The sequence below is a fragment of the Hemicordylus capensis genome, chromosome 16 (genome assembly GCF_027244095.1).
Source record: "Hemicordylus capensis ecotype Gifberg chromosome 16, rHemCap1.1.pri, whole genome shotgun sequence".
NCBI lineage: Eukaryota > Metazoa > Chordata > Lepidosauria > Squamata > Cordylidae > Hemicordylus > Hemicordylus capensis.
This window is the reverse complement of record NC_069672.1, coordinates 14,851,888-14,868,446: the sequence shown is the minus strand read 5'-3', so window position 1 is coordinate 14,868,446 and position 16,559 is coordinate 14,851,888. Positions and strand designations below refer to the sequence as shown.

Sequence of the window (16,559 nt, the reverse complement as noted above, 5' to 3'; positions counted from 1 at the left end):
TCTCTGCCCTCAAAAAGCATTTATTCAAGGCTCAAGCTGTCCCCTACATATGTCCTCCATGGTCCTGCCACATTATTTAGTATGATATAAAGTGACAAAGCTGAGGCTACCATGTCAGGAAACGGGGGGGAAGTGCTTCCTTTATCCCTGAGGACACCTGGAAATGGTAGAGAATTAAAGGTACTAGCTGTCTGTTGCAGGGAAGAAGGGAGTGAGGGCTGGAATCCAGATGTTCAGAAGGGTTTGGATCCAGATGTCAGCTGAAATATTTAACATGAACATTCACCATGTAAAAAGAGGAATCTTGCCGGTGGGCCCAGGCCTCCCTTTTGCTGTGTTTCCAAGCTTTGCAGACTCTCAGAAGTCCCCTGCATTTTCAAGAGCACTGGCACAGTCTGCTTTATCCTGCTCAAAAAGCTAATGCTCCCCAATTCCAGTGCAGGAGGACAGGAAGGAATATCAAGGTCAGTGGAGCTTTGTCCAAACCACTGGAAACTCTGCAGCGAGATATCCCTCCTCCACTCACTGCCTTTGCTCTGGCTTCTGAGATTTCACCACCAAGCATTGGTTATTTGTTTATTTATTCAGAATATCCAACACCCCACTCTTCAGTCCTGAAAGGGACTCTGACAGTATTGTTAATGTAGATAAATAATATGTTTATTAGGATCCCAGCACTAGTGCTGGAATACTGTTCTCATTTAAAGGCAGCTGTTGGGTGTGAACCTAGTCTGACCAGTGCACATCATAGGTTCTGATTAGGACATAGAAGAAGAACAAAGGATTCTATGCAAAGAAGAACAAAGGATTCTATGCAAAGGCCAGCAGAACACTTTCTCCATTCAGTTCATTTGGCTTAAATATGCAACATTCTATACAAGTTGCCATTTTTTTGGCCGTGTGTGTGTATATGTATATCTGGAATAGCTGTGTGAAGCCTATTACTTTATTGGAGGTCCTTCTCCCAACAAGAATTTTCACCTTGGATTACAAAAAGGACAGATATGCCCTGCATGCAGTGGGTGTGCAAAAAGTAGTAATATTTTTTTAAAAAAAAAACCATGAGGACGTTTGGCGGATCCTATTCGAATTCTTTTAACATCCTTCATAATGACTGCAGATGTGTTGCATGAGATGGGACTCTCTGGCATCACCTGTGAAATCTGATAGCAATTCCTCCTTCCTGTTCCTCAGGCATTGGTAGTCTGGCTGGCGGGTACATGTGACTGAGCCTTTTCAGGGGTGGCACCCATGTTATGGAATGCCCCACCCCATGGAGGCCTAGCTGGTCCTCTTGTTAATGATGTTCTGGCTGCTGGTGAAAACTTGCTGAGAATTATGATTTTTCCTCACTTCCATGGGGGCATATCACTGCACTTTTGCTCAGTACAGGTACTCCCTGAATTACAAATATCCAACGTAACAAACATTCATACACATGAACAAATCTCCATAACATATTACATTAAGCAAGTCCCCAAATTACAAATGCTATCCCTCACATACAAACATGTCATTGCTCTTGGAAGTGATATTCATTCCGAGTTACAAACATCTGATTTACAAACGAACTTTTGGAACACAACCAATTCGTAGGTTGGGGGGGCTTCCTGGATTAATTTAGTTAGTACCTTCTGGCATTGTTGCAGATACCTTTGATTTCGTTAATTGTTGTTTTACTTTTTGTTGTTGTTTGTATCACTGTTCTGTATTTTTATGAATGATGAACTGCCCTGGGGGCCAAAAGATGGAGTATAAACGTTGGATGGGTGGATAAATAAAGAAATATAAACAAAAGCTGTAACTCCCATTTACCCACTATTGTTTTTAGTTATTTTGTTGTTTTTTGATTAGTCGTATATCACCTCAGGTGCCTATAGTCTAAGAAATGTTACAAATAATGTAGAATAAATTAATAACAGTTATGAAGATAGAGAATTTTCCCCCACAACAGTCCTTTCCCCATCTGAGGTAGAGCTGTACCTCTTCCCTGAAAGATTTGCCTTCCTTTGCCCTTGCAGAACAGCCTTCTCTGCTTCTTTTTCTTGTTTCTCTCCTCCACCATCTCTCCTCTCCTCATCCCCGGCCAAGAAAGGAGAAGGTGGCCACTAAAGTGCTGAGGAGACCTTTGCCAGTCTCTGGTTCCATAATTTCCTCTAATACCTTTTTGATTATCTTAGTGGCTAACATTTATATTAGCGCCCCTCTGACTCACTATCTCCATATACTTTACGGGTGGTGTGTTGTATTTGGTTGGTTTTTTGTTGTTGTTATGCATTTTCTTTTTAAGATAAAAATGACTGCTGATGTTTATGCCCCTGTTATACATTATGTATTATTTTGTTTTAAGCACTGTCTTTTGCAGGCTGACAGTAACAATAAAATGTGAGGATGGGATTCTTAATACAGATGGAGTAATGTTTACCGGGCATGCTACTCTTACCATTTTTTTCCCCTTTCTGCTCTCCTAAGCACTTTTCAAAAGACTCCCTTTTATATTCCAAATAAAATTAGAGCAAAATGCATTGATTTACTGGAAAACAGGGGTCTTTTTTTCTCCCCGGTCTCCACCCAGACACTAAGTGGGTTTATGGAGATTACTTCACCCCTTTAAAGCACTAGGGTGAAGATTTTTTAAAAATAATGCAGAACACTAAATATTTTTGCTACTTTTGTTCAAGAGTTCCCCTCTTTGTGTGCAGTTTGGATCAATGTCCTCCCAGTAGTAGTAGTAGTAGTAGTAGTAGTAGTAGTAAATAAACAAATACATACATACATACATACATACATACATACATAAGGCTTGTTCACATGATTGTTCAAATGACTGTGAACTGGGTAGGAAAAGCAACCTACCCAGTTTTGGGAGCTGTGTGCACTCCCAGTTTTAGGAACACAGGAACACAGGAAGCCACCTTACTGAGTCAGACTCTTGGTCCATCTATCTCAGTATTATCTACACTGACTGGCAGAGGCTCTCCAAGGTTTCAGGCAGGAGTCTCTCTCCCAGCCCTACCTGGGGATGCTGCCAGGGACTGAAGCTGGAACCTAGATGCTCTTCCACTGAGCTACAGTACCATCCCCTAAGCAGAACATCTTACATGCAGTTACCCATCTAAATGCAAACCAGGGCAGACCCTGCTTAGCAAAGAGGACAATTCATGCTTGTTTCCACATGCCCAGCTCTCCTCCTCTAGGAGATGGTTTTTCCTTCCTTCTTTTCTGTCTTTTTGATCATTTATTTGATTGTTTTTAATGTTGTTTTAGAATATTGTTTTAAAAATTTTAAATTGTTGTTTTAAATTTCTTGTTATTGTTTTTAACTAATGTTTTAAATGTTGTTTTTATCTTGTTGTAAACCGCCCAGAGATGTACATTTTGGGTGGTATAAAAATATGTAAAATACATATAGATAAATAAATAAATAAATATTGCTTCAGCGTGGCTCCACGCTATGGCAACATACGAGGAGATCCCACCAGGAGGCTGAAACAAGCCTCCCAACCCTGGGGGTCTCTCCAGGATGCCCCGTGTGCTCGTGTGGGGCATCCTGGAACTTCCGGGGGCCATGTGGCCCCCGATCCCCGCAGCCCCCGCCGGCTCTGTGATGGAGCTGGCAGTCATCCGGCCGCCCAGGGCTTCCCTTCTGATCATCTTCAGGGAGAGCAGACTAAACCTGCTTTCCCCGCAAACCCCATTATGGCAAGTCTCACTGATCGTATGACTTGCCTCATACTTAGGCTTAGTTGCAGTGGGGTATTTGTATGGGGACAGTTGCAACAGTGGTATTCCAGGGGTTATTTTTCCCCAAAGTCTGTTTCCCGCTCCTTTGGCTGTTGCCTTTTAGCCTACTTTCCTCAAGGAAAGTAAGCTTATGAGATCACCTGGCTGTGTGTGGGTGTCCTTGTGTGTGTCCCATATCAACTTCTCAATGCCTAGACCAACATCAACCAAATTTTGTACAGGTGTAGGGACATCTCAATGGCATAGTTTGTGATGATGTCATACACCCTAATTCAAGATGGTGGATGTGTGAACTTTTGAGGTGCAAGTGGGCTAACTTGTGAATCGCCTAACTGATTTGAACCAAATTTGATACAGCTGTAGGGACAAATAGGGACACTTCAATGGCAGAGTTTGTGATGATGTCATCCACCCAACTTCAAGATGGTGGATGTATAAATGTTTGAGGTGCAAGTGGGCTAACTTGTAGACCATCTAACTGATTTGAACCAAATTTGGTACAGTTGTAGTGAGTGACACATAGGGACACCTCAGTGATGCAGTTTGTGATCTACCCCAATTCAAGACGGTGGATGCATGGACGTTTGAGGAGCAAGTAGAAACTCATTTGGGCCAAATTTGGTACAGTTGTAGGGACATCTCAAAGGCATTGTTTGTGATGATGTCATCTACCCTGATTCAAGATGGCAGGCACGTGAATGTCTGAGGAGCAAGTGGGCTAACTTGTGAACTGCCTAACTGATCTGGACGAAATTTAGTCCAGTTGTAGGGATAGTGAAAGGAAAGTAGGCAGATTTCGTTCTTACCAGAACTATTTGTTTTCTTTTTTGTCATTTATAGGCGTCTGTCTGTACTTTCCACTTAAAAGCCAAGAAGGATCTGATTCCATTGGGGCTGCTCATTCTCTGTGTGATTTGGAAGCTTTCAAAATCTGGTCGCTGTGCTTTGGGGATTTTAAATTTCCGGGATATTCACTTAGTTAAGGAATAGAATAAAGTCTTGTCATGCTGATTTAATGAGGGAGAGAAAAGAGGCGAGGCTGAAATAGCAGGATGGGCTGAGGAGGAAGGGTGAGGGGGGGGAAAGCAATTTTCCTTGTAACACTCATGTTAAAATATTGATACAGGCACTTGGTTGTGGGGGAAGAATTAAGCAATCATGTTAGCTTTGAAAATATTGTGGGGTTGGATTTTACTGCTTGGGAAAGAGTCCCTGAATCAAGGCAGTTCTGCTGAAGAATGGATTCCATTCCAGGCAAAAAAAGGAAAAATGTAGGTTTGAGTTTCTGAGGTGATGTGTAGCAAGGATAGCCTCTGGTCAGCATGGTCTAAGGCACATGATACAGTCATGATACCCTTACCAGAAGGTCAGTGCTTGGATGTATGCCACCTTTGGGGATGGGGCTCTCAGTGGTAGAGCATCTGCTTGCATGCAAAAGGTCCCAGGTTCAACCCCTGACAGCATATCCAGGTAGGGCTGGGAGAGACTCCTGCCTGAAACCTTGGAAAGCTTCTGCCAGTCGGTGTAGACAATACTGAGCTAGATGGGCCAAGGGTCTGACTCAGTATAAGGCTACTTCCTATGTTCCCATGTTCCCCAATAACCTATAACTGCAGCATTGGGAGATGCCATGTCCACTAATTGGACCCAGCTCCAGCTTTACAGATCCTCTACTCTCCAGGGCCCCAGAGCAGGGGAGACAATGGGCCCATGCCAGTTCAGATACAGCACTTGTTGAGCAGTCTGCAGCCTTGTTTCTATTTAGTCTTAGTTGGAGGATAGCAACCACAGCTGCTCAGGATGTACTAAGGCTCCAAAAAGCATAAGTCTGCAGGGCCCTCATTTAGTCACTGCCTGGCATTTTCTGGTGCAGCTGCTCCATAACAATAACTCTGTATGCTCAGCTCTTGCTGGACAGCACTCTTTCAGGCTCAGTGTGTTTTGACTGCAGGTATTCCTTGGGGGGCAAAGTGTGTGTCTCATGGCAGAAACAGCTTGCCCAAGAATACCCATTTTGCGTAATCAAAGGGCTGGTTTAAAACACTGATCCAGTAAGATCTCTTTGAAATAGCCAGCACTCAGTGGTGTTAAGTGGTGATGGTGGACTTCAAAGCATATTCCACACAGTACTCATGATCATAGTGTAGTTGACAGAATACTCACAAACCACTATTGGAATGTATCATCTCTCTAGTCTTTGGGACTGCTGTACTCGAGGTCTTCTATTCAGATTAAAATATGCAGGCTTAGGGAGGATTTAATTTTAATGAGGGCTGTTTGCACTGCTGTTTTGCCCTGGCCAGAAACTGCCCATGGTCTGTGCACAGCATGATCTGCCTTTGTGTCACTGGTCCACAATCAAATTCTTTCCAAGTGGGAATTTTTTACAAGCATTTCTGTGTCACTTTGAGAGTCCCCTGAGACCTTTGCCGATCCATTAAGAACACAGGAGGCCATAATGGAGAATAACAAAAAGAGAGGAATGGGGTGAGAGATGAAACAGTATAAAAGGGTGTGGAGAAAAGATTAATTTGACCAGAAATCCAGCAGCAGTGCTTCAAGGTTTGGAACTTTGTTTCATTTGTTATCCTTCACTATGAGCAAGGTAAACCCTCAGAAAATGGCTTGTTTGGCTGGAGGCAGAGCTGGAAAAACTATATTTCAGTGCCCTAGATGCTAGAATAGCATCAAAATGTTAAGTGCCGGCCACAGACAGAGACTGAGAAGCATGTCAAAATGCAAAGTGCTCTTCCAAATGCAAAATGTTAGGCATATGAAATCAAAGTGCCTGGGAAACGCAACCTACTTAGGGGCTGTATGTGGGCTAGTGCTAGCCCAAACAGACCAAGAGATTCAGATCAGGTTTCTGTTCCTGCTTCAACTGGACCAGTGATTATCACTATTTTTTCCAGCATAGGCCTCTTTGATCACCCCCACACACACACCCCAAAAAACCAATCTTCAGTGAGAGAGCCATTCCTCACTGTGCTGGCTTCTGTCCTTTCCTCAGTGCTGGAAAAGCCCTGGGGAGGGCTACACTCTCCAACACTTTCCAACATTCCATGCATGCCTTCCAAGGTGGAACCCTCCTGAGTAAAAAACCTTGCTGGTTGACTTTGGTAGAATACAGGAGGGATTTACCATTGCCATCTCCTGCATAATATGAGATGAAGCCTTTCAGCATCTTCCTATACTGCTGCTGCCCGATATAAATGTTTCCCATAGTCTGCAAAACATACGAGCGGGGATTCGAACCAGCAACCTCTGGCTTGCTAGTCAAGTCATTTCCCCACTGCGCCTTTAGGTGGCTTTTAGTAGCAGTACAGGGGCTCAAGTTTCCCTAATAGGAGCCCACTGGTGCTGGTCCTCTGATCGGGTGCTAGGGCATCTGATCAGGAGGCAGCAGCATGCCAATGAGTTGGAGAGGTGAACAAGGAAAGCAAAGAGACACCACCACCCCCATTGCTCTTGTTGAGTTTCAATCAGAAATGCACAGCTGGGGGTCAAACAGGTTGATGCTCCAAAGCTGGATGCTGGACAACCATAAGGTAGGTTAGGCGGAGAGGAAGAATGACTAGCCAAGGGCCATCCAGTGAACTTCAGAGTCCGATCAAGAATTTGAACCCAGGTGGTCTTCCCAGTCCAAATCCAGCCACTACACCACACTGGCCATCAGAGTGTTGCAGTTACCTCCGGTAACAGCTGCTGGATATGCTCCCATGCCAGCGTGAGCTTGGGATTTACAATTTGGGTGCCCCACCCCCGACAATTAAAAATACCATCAGTTCTTTGCTCCTCCATTCATATCATCATGCCATATCCAAATCCCTGTATAACAAGTGGCCCCACTCTTTGAACTGGTCCTGAGAGCAAAGAAAGCCACGGCAATGCAATTTCCGACCAAGAATTTCCTTCCTATTTCTGAATGTTTGTGTGTGTGTGTGTGTGTGTGTGTGTGCGCGCGTGTGTGTGTGTGTGTGTTTATGTGTTTCAAATAAATAAAAAAAAGCATTTTGGTTTTGTGCACTAAGCACTTTTGAGGGCGGCACGGGGCCCTGTAATACAGAGGTTTATAACCTCCTCGGCTAATGCTCTCTGACACTCTGTTTTGATATCATTACTACATTATACCCACCATTTTTTGAGTGAAAAAATACAGTACTTAGAGAGTCGAAATTCATAAATAAATTCATGTCAAACCGCACTTAATATTGATTTTGTTAGTGTTCAGATTCAATAATAAGGTACTGCGTGCATGAATATTTAAATATAATCATCATTTCTGCATCTCCTAATGGCCTCTGCTCTTCTACACTCAATTTAAACACAATTTAAAAACTATAATGTATTGAAAAATACTAGGATTTAGCAATAAATCACCATTGGGTAACTCCAAGCCTTTTATAGGAGGGCTCAATATCGGCTTCTCTAGGGACAGCACAATTAGATTCATGTTTTTAAACTTCTCAATTATCCATATACCATAATTTTATGTGAAAGTTTGTTTCCCTTCTTCCTCCCCCCACATTGCCCCAACCCTTCACTCTCTCTCATCCCCGCCCCATCCAGATTCTCTCCCAGTAGGTAGTAGAGAAATCGCTAAGTGTTCTCTTAGCTGGGTTAGTATAGTAAAAAGGAGTCAAAGGTCACAGTCCTTAAACTGAATTAAAGCCAGAGGCTGCTGGGGGAGAACAGAATGCTGACTCACTTAATCACATTATTTGGGGAGGGAAATAAAAATATAAAGGCGGGAGAAACAGATAAAATGACTCAAAATGAACTTGCTGCAAAGGAAGTGGAGAGGGTTTTCCAACCACCCCCCCTTTACTATTTACTTAAAAAGCAGTATTAGTCTTTATCAAATAGAAACGGAGGGCAGCTCAGGAAGGGCTGTTTCATGGCTGGACTCCAGCATGGTTGCCTGGAGAAGAGAGATGGTTTCCTCCCAGCACAATTGGTTGTGATGTGGAAATAGACTCTGCCCATCAGTTCCCAATGCCACCTATGACTGAATTGTTGATTTTTGGGGTGGAGGCACTGGGGGTGTGTGTGCTTGTTGGGGGTTTATTTCACACACACTCTATTGCTAGGAACACAAGTTTTTTGTAAGCAGCTGGACCTTGCAATATAGTAAAAAGAGGCTTTAGCTGGAATAGCTACACATATCTGCTAACTGAGCAAAGAGACACCTTTTAAAGCGGTGATTCTCTTATATTTAGCAAGGGGAGAGCAACTGGCTCTATCCAACCCCAGCACAGCATCCCTCCAGTGGCTGTCACTGATATCTGCTTGGTATTTCTTTTTAGATTGTGAGCCCTTTGGGGACAGGAGCCCATCTTATTTATGTATTATTTATTTTTCTATGTAAACCACTTTGAGAGCTTTGGTTGAAGAGCAGTATATAAATATTCTTCTTTGTCATCGTATATAGGAACTTAGGAAGTTGCTTTATACCGAGTCAGACCCTTAGTCCATCTAGCTCAGTACTGACTGGCAGCAGCTCTCCAAGGGTTCAGGTAGAAGTCTCTCCTCCCAGCCCTACCTGGAGATGCTGCTCAGGAGTGAACCTGGGACCTTCTGCATGCAAAGCAGATGCCCTTCCACTGAGCTGTGGCTCCATCTTATTATGCCTTTCCCAGCTTTCAAAGAATCTGACCTCTAAACCCCACCCCGATCGATAGATAGATAGATAGATAGATAGATAGATAGATAGATAGATAGATAGAAGGTTTTGTCTGCCTTTACTGAAATATTGAATTCTTTCAGTGGCCTGCTTTTCCCAAGATTGCCCCCCATTTGCCCAGAGACATATGTGACTGTCCATAAACAATGACTTTGTTATATGTGGCTGTTACTTTTAATAAATAAAACAGACAATTGTTACCCATCACTTCAAGCTCCTTTGTCCATGATTGTGCCTTGAGGTCTTTCCAGACAATCCTCCATCACAACTGCGTTTCTTTTGCAGAGATATCACAATTTTTCAGCATAGAATGTTCAGGCTACAGCTTGGTTTTTTTGCGGGGTGGGGGCTGTGGGGTGGGGGCTGTGGGGGGGCGGTATCTGAAATAAATGCCATTCTTCCTCCATCTTGCATACTCGTTGCTGTTGGGATTGCTGCGTGAAACATGACATAAGCTTCCCATCTTTTCGCCCAAGCTTTTTCAGCTTCCTAAATTTGGGGGGTTTTAATCTCTGGTTTATTTTTTAAATTGTTAAATTGTTTTAAGTTTTTTGTATATGATTTAAACTGGTTTTATGCTATTGTTAACCGCCTAGAGATAAAAGTTTGGGGCAGTGTACAAATTAGATAGATAGATAGATAGATAGATAAGCACCTATTGGCTATTGCCTGTGATATCATTAGTGATGATGTCTACACAGTATCCTTGCCCCCCTACCCCTTACCAAGAGCTTTTGCAGACAGCAGGCTTGACCACGGGTTTTCTGCAAGGCTTTACTACGAGTTTGAAGTTGCCCCCCAAAACCATGTAAAAAGTGGATTTTTTAACCCCGGATATAAATCATGCTATGCTTTAATGTGCGATGAAAAACCCAAATTGTGTGTGAAGTGCTCCCTGATAGCTCGCAGGGACTTTGGTGTAAATTTGGCTGATATGTGAATGCACACCTCCATTCCACAGGAGATGTGAACTAAAATCTGAGTGTGAAAAACCATGCCTGTACCATATCTGTTTAATGGCCTTGATAACTGTGCACTCCCCTGGATGCATGAAACAATGAACTAGCATTGTTTGAGGTTTGTTACGTTTCAGAAATTCCCTTCCAGGACATGCAGAAAGACATCTCTGAAGGATCTTATAGGCAGCTATCCAGATTCTTAACCATTTAGGGCTTTAAAGGAAATCATCAGCACCTTGAATCACACCCATAAACAAACTAGTAACTGCAGGTGATATATCACTGCAGGTGATATAATAGTGGAATAATATGGCCCAAGCATCTAGCACTGATCAGGACCCTTGCCGTCACATTCTGTACCAGCAGTAGTTTCCAAAGGGTCTTGAAGGGTAGTCCCAAGTAGAGCACATTACAGTAGTCCAAATGAGAGATGAGAAGGGCACTGATCACTGTGGTCTACCTGATCCAGGTATGGGCACAACTGGAATACCAGCTGAAGCTTCTATGCATTCCAGCCCTTATTGCCATTTCCTGGTCTTTTTTCTTCCACCCCAGTCTCTTTTACTTATTATTTTTTATTGTTTTCTTACAGGGTTAGCAGAGCTGGTATTTCATGGCACCTTCATAAGCATCATCACCATTGTTCCCGAGCTGTATCATGTCTTATATATACAAGCATCAGCATTACATAGGTAAATATCTGTCTGTTTTCCCATTTTAATATGAATTCCGTTTCTATATCTGCACACAATCTTAATGCTAACAGAAGACTAAAAAAAAAAAAAAAAGACGAACAAAGAAGGATAACTCTATAAACAAAAGACAGACTTATCTGCATTTGTGTGTCTGTGGCTGTCTGCAGCATGGAAGCTGGTTGGGTCTCTGAGGGATACTTCTCACTTGGTTACAAATGTGCAGAACACAGGCATGTATGTTAATCCTGAATGATATGCATAGGTATCAATTGCCGCATGTGCCAACAAACTATGTGGATGTGGCAAAGCCACAGCAGCCCATAATTAATGTATGGACTTTGCTTCCACAAGATGTAGTGATGGCCATGAGCTCAGATGTACTTTCGTGGAGGAGAGGTCTATCAATGGCTTTTAAATGGAGCCTCCATGTTCAGAGGTAGTATGAACATGCAGCTGCCATGTTGAGTCAGACCATTGCCTATCTAGCTCTTGGCTGTTTGCTTTGACTGGCAGGTGACCGGGCAGCAGCGTATTTTCCTTTTAAATGGAGGTATTTGAGACTGAATTTGAGATCTTGCTTTCTGATTCCTTTTGTCTCCAACAAAAGCATGTGTGAGGCCAGTCTTGTTTTCTTGTGCTATTAAGGGTGTTCATGTAAAATAAAAAGCAGAAGAGAGGCATTTGTAATTCAAATGTCCATCCTGGGCAAGGTGGATTTTACCTGCATTTGCTGTACATACGGATTAGAACATGAGAACTTAAGAATCAGGCCCCAGGCCCATCTAGTCCAGCACCCTCTTTCACACAGTGGCCCACCAGATGCCACTGGAAGCCTACAGGCAGGAGTTGAAAGGGGCATGCCCTCTCCCCTGTGGTTACTCCCCTGCAACTGGCACTCAGAGGCATCCTGCCTTTGAGGCTGGAGGTGGCCTATAGCCCTCCAACTAGTAGCCGATGATAGACTTCTCCTCCATGAAATTATCTAAACCCTTCTTGAAGCCATCCAGGTTGTTGGCTGTCACCACATCTTGTGGCAGAGAATTCCACAAGTTGATTATGCTTTGTGTGAAAAAATACTTCCGTTTGCTGGTCCTAAATTTCCCGGCAATCAATTTCACGGGATGACCCCTGGTTCTAGTGTTATGTGAGAGGGAGAAGAATTCCTTGCTATCCACTTTCTCCATACCATGCATGATTTTATAGACCTCTATGTGTCTCCCCACAGTCGTCTTTTTTCTAAACCAAATAGCCCAGGTGTTGTAGCCTTGCCTCATAAGAAAGGTGCTCTAGGTCCCTGATCACCTTGATTGCCCTCTTCGGCACCTTTTCCAGTTCTACAATGTCCTTTTTAGATATGGTGACTAGAATTGTATGTAGTACTCCAGGTGTGGCCACACCATAGTTTTGTATAAGGGTATTATAATATTAACAGTTTTATTTTCAATCCTCTTCCTAATGATCCCTAGCTTGGAATTGGCCTTTTTCACAGCTGCCGCACGTTGAGTTGACACTTTCAACGAGCTGTCTGCCAGGACCCCAAGATCCCTCTCCTGGTCAATCACAACAGCTCAGATCCCATCAGCGTATACTTGATGTTGGGGTTCTTCGTCCCAATGTGTATCACTTTACACTTGCCAACACTGAACCGCATTTGCCCCTTTGTCGCCCACTCTCCCAGATTGGAGAGATCCTTTTGGAGCTCCTCACAATCTGTTTTGGATTTCACTACCCAAAAGAGTTTGGTATCATCTGCAAATTTGGCCACCTCACTGATTACCCCTACTTCTAGATCATTTATGAATAAATTAGAACGCACCAGTCCCAGTACAGATCCCTGGGGGACCCCACTTCTTACTTCCCTCCATTGTGAAAACTCTCCATATATACCTACCCTCTATTTCCTGTTTTTCAACCAGTTAGCAATCCACACATGTACTTGTCCCCTTATCCCATAAATGCTAAGTTTCCTCAGGCGTCTTTGATGAAGAACTTTGTTGAAAGCTGTTTGGAAGTCCAGGTATACTATGGGGCTCTTTTCACGATCTGCAAAAATCGGGTTAGGAGAGCGTAGCCTGATTTTTGCAGATCATAGGAACCACCGGGCTCGGCTGTGAGCGAGCCTGGTAGTTCTAGAGCGGGTAACCCGCTCAAGAACCCCTGCCGCCCAGGGCGCTCTCTCCGCTCACCGCCCCAAACCGGGTCTCACTGATCGTGAGACCCGGTCCTATGTCAACTGAATCACCTTGATCCACACACTTGTTGATACTCTCAAAGAACTCCAAAAGGTTTGTGAGGCAAGATTTACCTTTGCAGAAGCCATGCTGGTTCTCTCCCAGCAGAGCCTGTTCTTCTATGTGCTTTACAATTTTATCCTTGAGGATGCTTTCCATAATTGAAGCAGGAACTGCTGTTTATTTGAGCCTTATGTGGAAATGCTGACCATCTAGCTCAGGATAGACCCTGCTTAGCACAGGACCCAGAGCTAAGCAGGGTCTGCCTTGGTTTGCATTTGGATGTGTGACTACATGTGAGCATTGTAAGATTAGGTGATGGGGTTGTAGCTCAGTGGTAGAGCAGAAGGTCCCAAGAGTTCACTGCCTGGCTGCATCCTCAAGCAGGGCTGGGAGAGACTCCTGCCTGAAACCTTGGACAGTCACTGCCAGTCAGTGTAGGCAATCCTGAGCTAGATGGACCAACAGTCTGACTCACTATAAGGCAGCTTCCTGTATTCCTACCCTTTGGCTGACTGTGGCCCTTCAGGGCTGAGCTGAGCAGGGCCTTTCCCAAATGTGCAACATGATACCTTTACCCTGAGATGCTGGGCCATGAACCTGAGGCTTTCTACATGCCTGTGCACTCTGACACTGTGCTGTGCCTCCTGCCTCAGACGAGGTAAATAAGCTAATGCAAATTCCACTTGCTGCTGCTGACATTTGAACCAGTGAGCTGATAATGAAAAGCCCATCTATCAACTTTTCCTGTGCAGAAAAAGCATCATTATTGGCCATTGCTGGCCCATTATTGCCCTCTACCCCTGCAACAAGAGCTGTGGGTCGCACCTCTCCATACAGTTGAAGTGCCCTTTCCCCGTCCCCTCCCCAAGCTGTCCTTTGAGGTTCTGAGGGACTTCCTTTTGCTTTTGGTGCCACAGCTATGAAAAATTGATCACCCTTTGTTACAGCTTCACTTCTGTCACTTTCCATCCCAGGGTCTGTTTTTTACAGAAAACAAGCTACATTCATCAAAAATGACAGAACACAGACTTAATGTAATCATGTAGGGGAACATGAATTGCAAATGTGGAGCACAAGCACTAAAATGTATTTTCCATTACTGCCACAAAATGAAATAATCATGAACATTTTCCCCCAGAAAGAGAACACATGTAGAGTTACACTGACACCTCAGGAGGGGAGGGGGGTATAAATGGCTCAGCACCCCAACTTTAGGTGGAGGTGCACTTAATGATGGTAAACAACCTAGGAATCTGTGTTATACTGAATCAAGCCGTTGGTCCATCTAGCTCAGTATTGTCTACACTGACTGGCAGCAGCTCTCTGAGGTTCCATACAGGAATCTCCCAGGGACTGAACCTGGGACCTTCTGCATGCAAAGCAGATGCTCTACCACTGAGCTATTTATTTATTTAATAAATTTGTATACCACCCACTACCAAAGTCTCTAGGCGGGTTACAACATAAAACAAACCAAGAATAAAACAAGCCAAGAATTTAACAGTTAAAACATATAAAAATCAGATTAAAATATCCATAAAAACACACCAACTAACTAAAAATCCTGGCCAAAGAGATACATCTTTAGTTCTTTCCTAAAAGCCAGCAGAGATGGAGCACTCTAATCTCAGCAGGAAGTGCATTCCACAGTTCTTGGGCAACTACAAAGAGAGTCGCCACCAGACAAGCTGGCAGCACCCTCAGACAAACCTCCCCTGAAAATCTTAATAGGTGGTGGGGTTCATAATGAAGAGGCTTTCTCTTAAATCCCATTACCCCATCCCAGTGGTGGAGAGAGCTACCTGTGAGTGTTCCCAGAAGAAGGCCCTTCAGGCATGCACTGGTGCATATGATGGGGAGGAGTATCTATAGCTCCACCGTAACATGCATGGCATACAGGGTGTTCGGTTCCTGGCACCTCCTGTATGAACAGATGTAAAAGGGCTGGGTCCACGGATTCGGCTTTCAGTGGTCAAACTACTGAACTAGATGGGCCAGTGGGTTGATTTCACATGTCCCAACCTGTGGCATGATAAGAACATGCTCTGTGGTCCAGCCAGCCAGGTCAGAAGGCTGAGCTGGTGATGCTTACTCTCATTCCTTATTCAAAGGCTGGCAGGTCTACCTAGCAGCAGTGGCAAGCAACCGGGGGTGTATGTGTGCTGGAGATATCAAGGCCTGGGGGGAAAACATCCCCCCCCCGGGCAGGGACTGTTTTCCAGGGTTTTTTCCCAAGCCTTTGCCTCTCTGGGCAGAGGGCACAGAAGTTGCAAAGTGCATTTATGGGTGGGTGAGCTGTGTCCCACTTATTAGATTTCTGAAGCAGAAATGGGGGGGGATCACTTTTCCAAGGGGGCGCTCCCCCCCCGCTCCCCATAGCCACTCTTTCTGAACAGGGAAGCAGCAGGACTGCATGGGGCTTTAAAATCTGGGTGTGCTTCTAGGCTCCCAGAGAAGAAGCTTGCCCTGTTGCCACTTCCAGCTCACCTGTCAGAAGCCAGGGGAGGTGTACAGGTAGATAAATACAATGATTTCAGGTCTTACATCAAGCAAGCTGAGCTACAAGAGTCTCATAGGAACACAGGAAGCTGCATTATACTGAGTCAGACCATTGGTCCATCTAGCTCAGCGTTGTCCACACTGACTGGCAGAGGCTTCTTCAAGGTTACAGGCAATAGTCTCCCTCAGCCCTATCTGGAGATGCAGCCAGGGATGGAACTTGGCACCTTCGGCATGCAAGCATAAGGTTGCTTTTCCCAGAGCAGCCCCATTCCCTGAGGGGAATCTCTTAGTGCTCACACACGTTTACTGCTGTCTCAAAACATGTATACTGCTGATCCAGGGCTTTGTAGAAAGCTGAAAAACTTAGTTTTTTGCGTGGCCCCTGCATTTCACTGTGTGTACACTCCTGGCACATTGTGTGCTTGAGGCCGTTGTCTGCATGAGGTTGCATGCCAAAATCCTTTTCTTCACAACTAGCAGGAGGCACTGAAGAAAGACAGCAGGAATTTACACGACACCTGTGGGTTGGTCCTGAACGGCCTTAGGCACGAGTGGAAATGGAGCAGAGGATGGCATTTCCCACCATTTAAAACATGTTTTTTTCCTCTCTCTCTCCAAGAGCAGACCATATTATAAAAAATACATAGAACAAATAGCCCCAGCAGCTGCAAAATCCAAATGAGGCATGTGCTCAAAAATCTCAAGAAGACTTTTTGACGCTTTCCTACCATTTCAGTGAGTG

The 16,559-nt window shown here is 44.3% G+C and overlaps 1 protein-coding gene across 4 annotated transcripts in view; it reads left to right on the top strand.

Moving 5' to 3' along the window:
• The window catches only part of CASZ1 (castor zinc finger 1), a 375,530-nt gene that overhangs the window by 27,568 nt on the left and 331,403 nt on the right, over positions 1-16,559 (top strand). For all 4 annotated transcript variants that reach the window (XM_053281208.1, XM_053281214.1, XM_053281206.1 and 1 more), the window contains exon 3: positions 10,979-11,078. The gene's annotated coding sequence lies outside the window, so the exon portion shown is untranslated. The remainder of the gene's footprint in view (positions 1-10,978; positions 11,079-16,559) is intronic.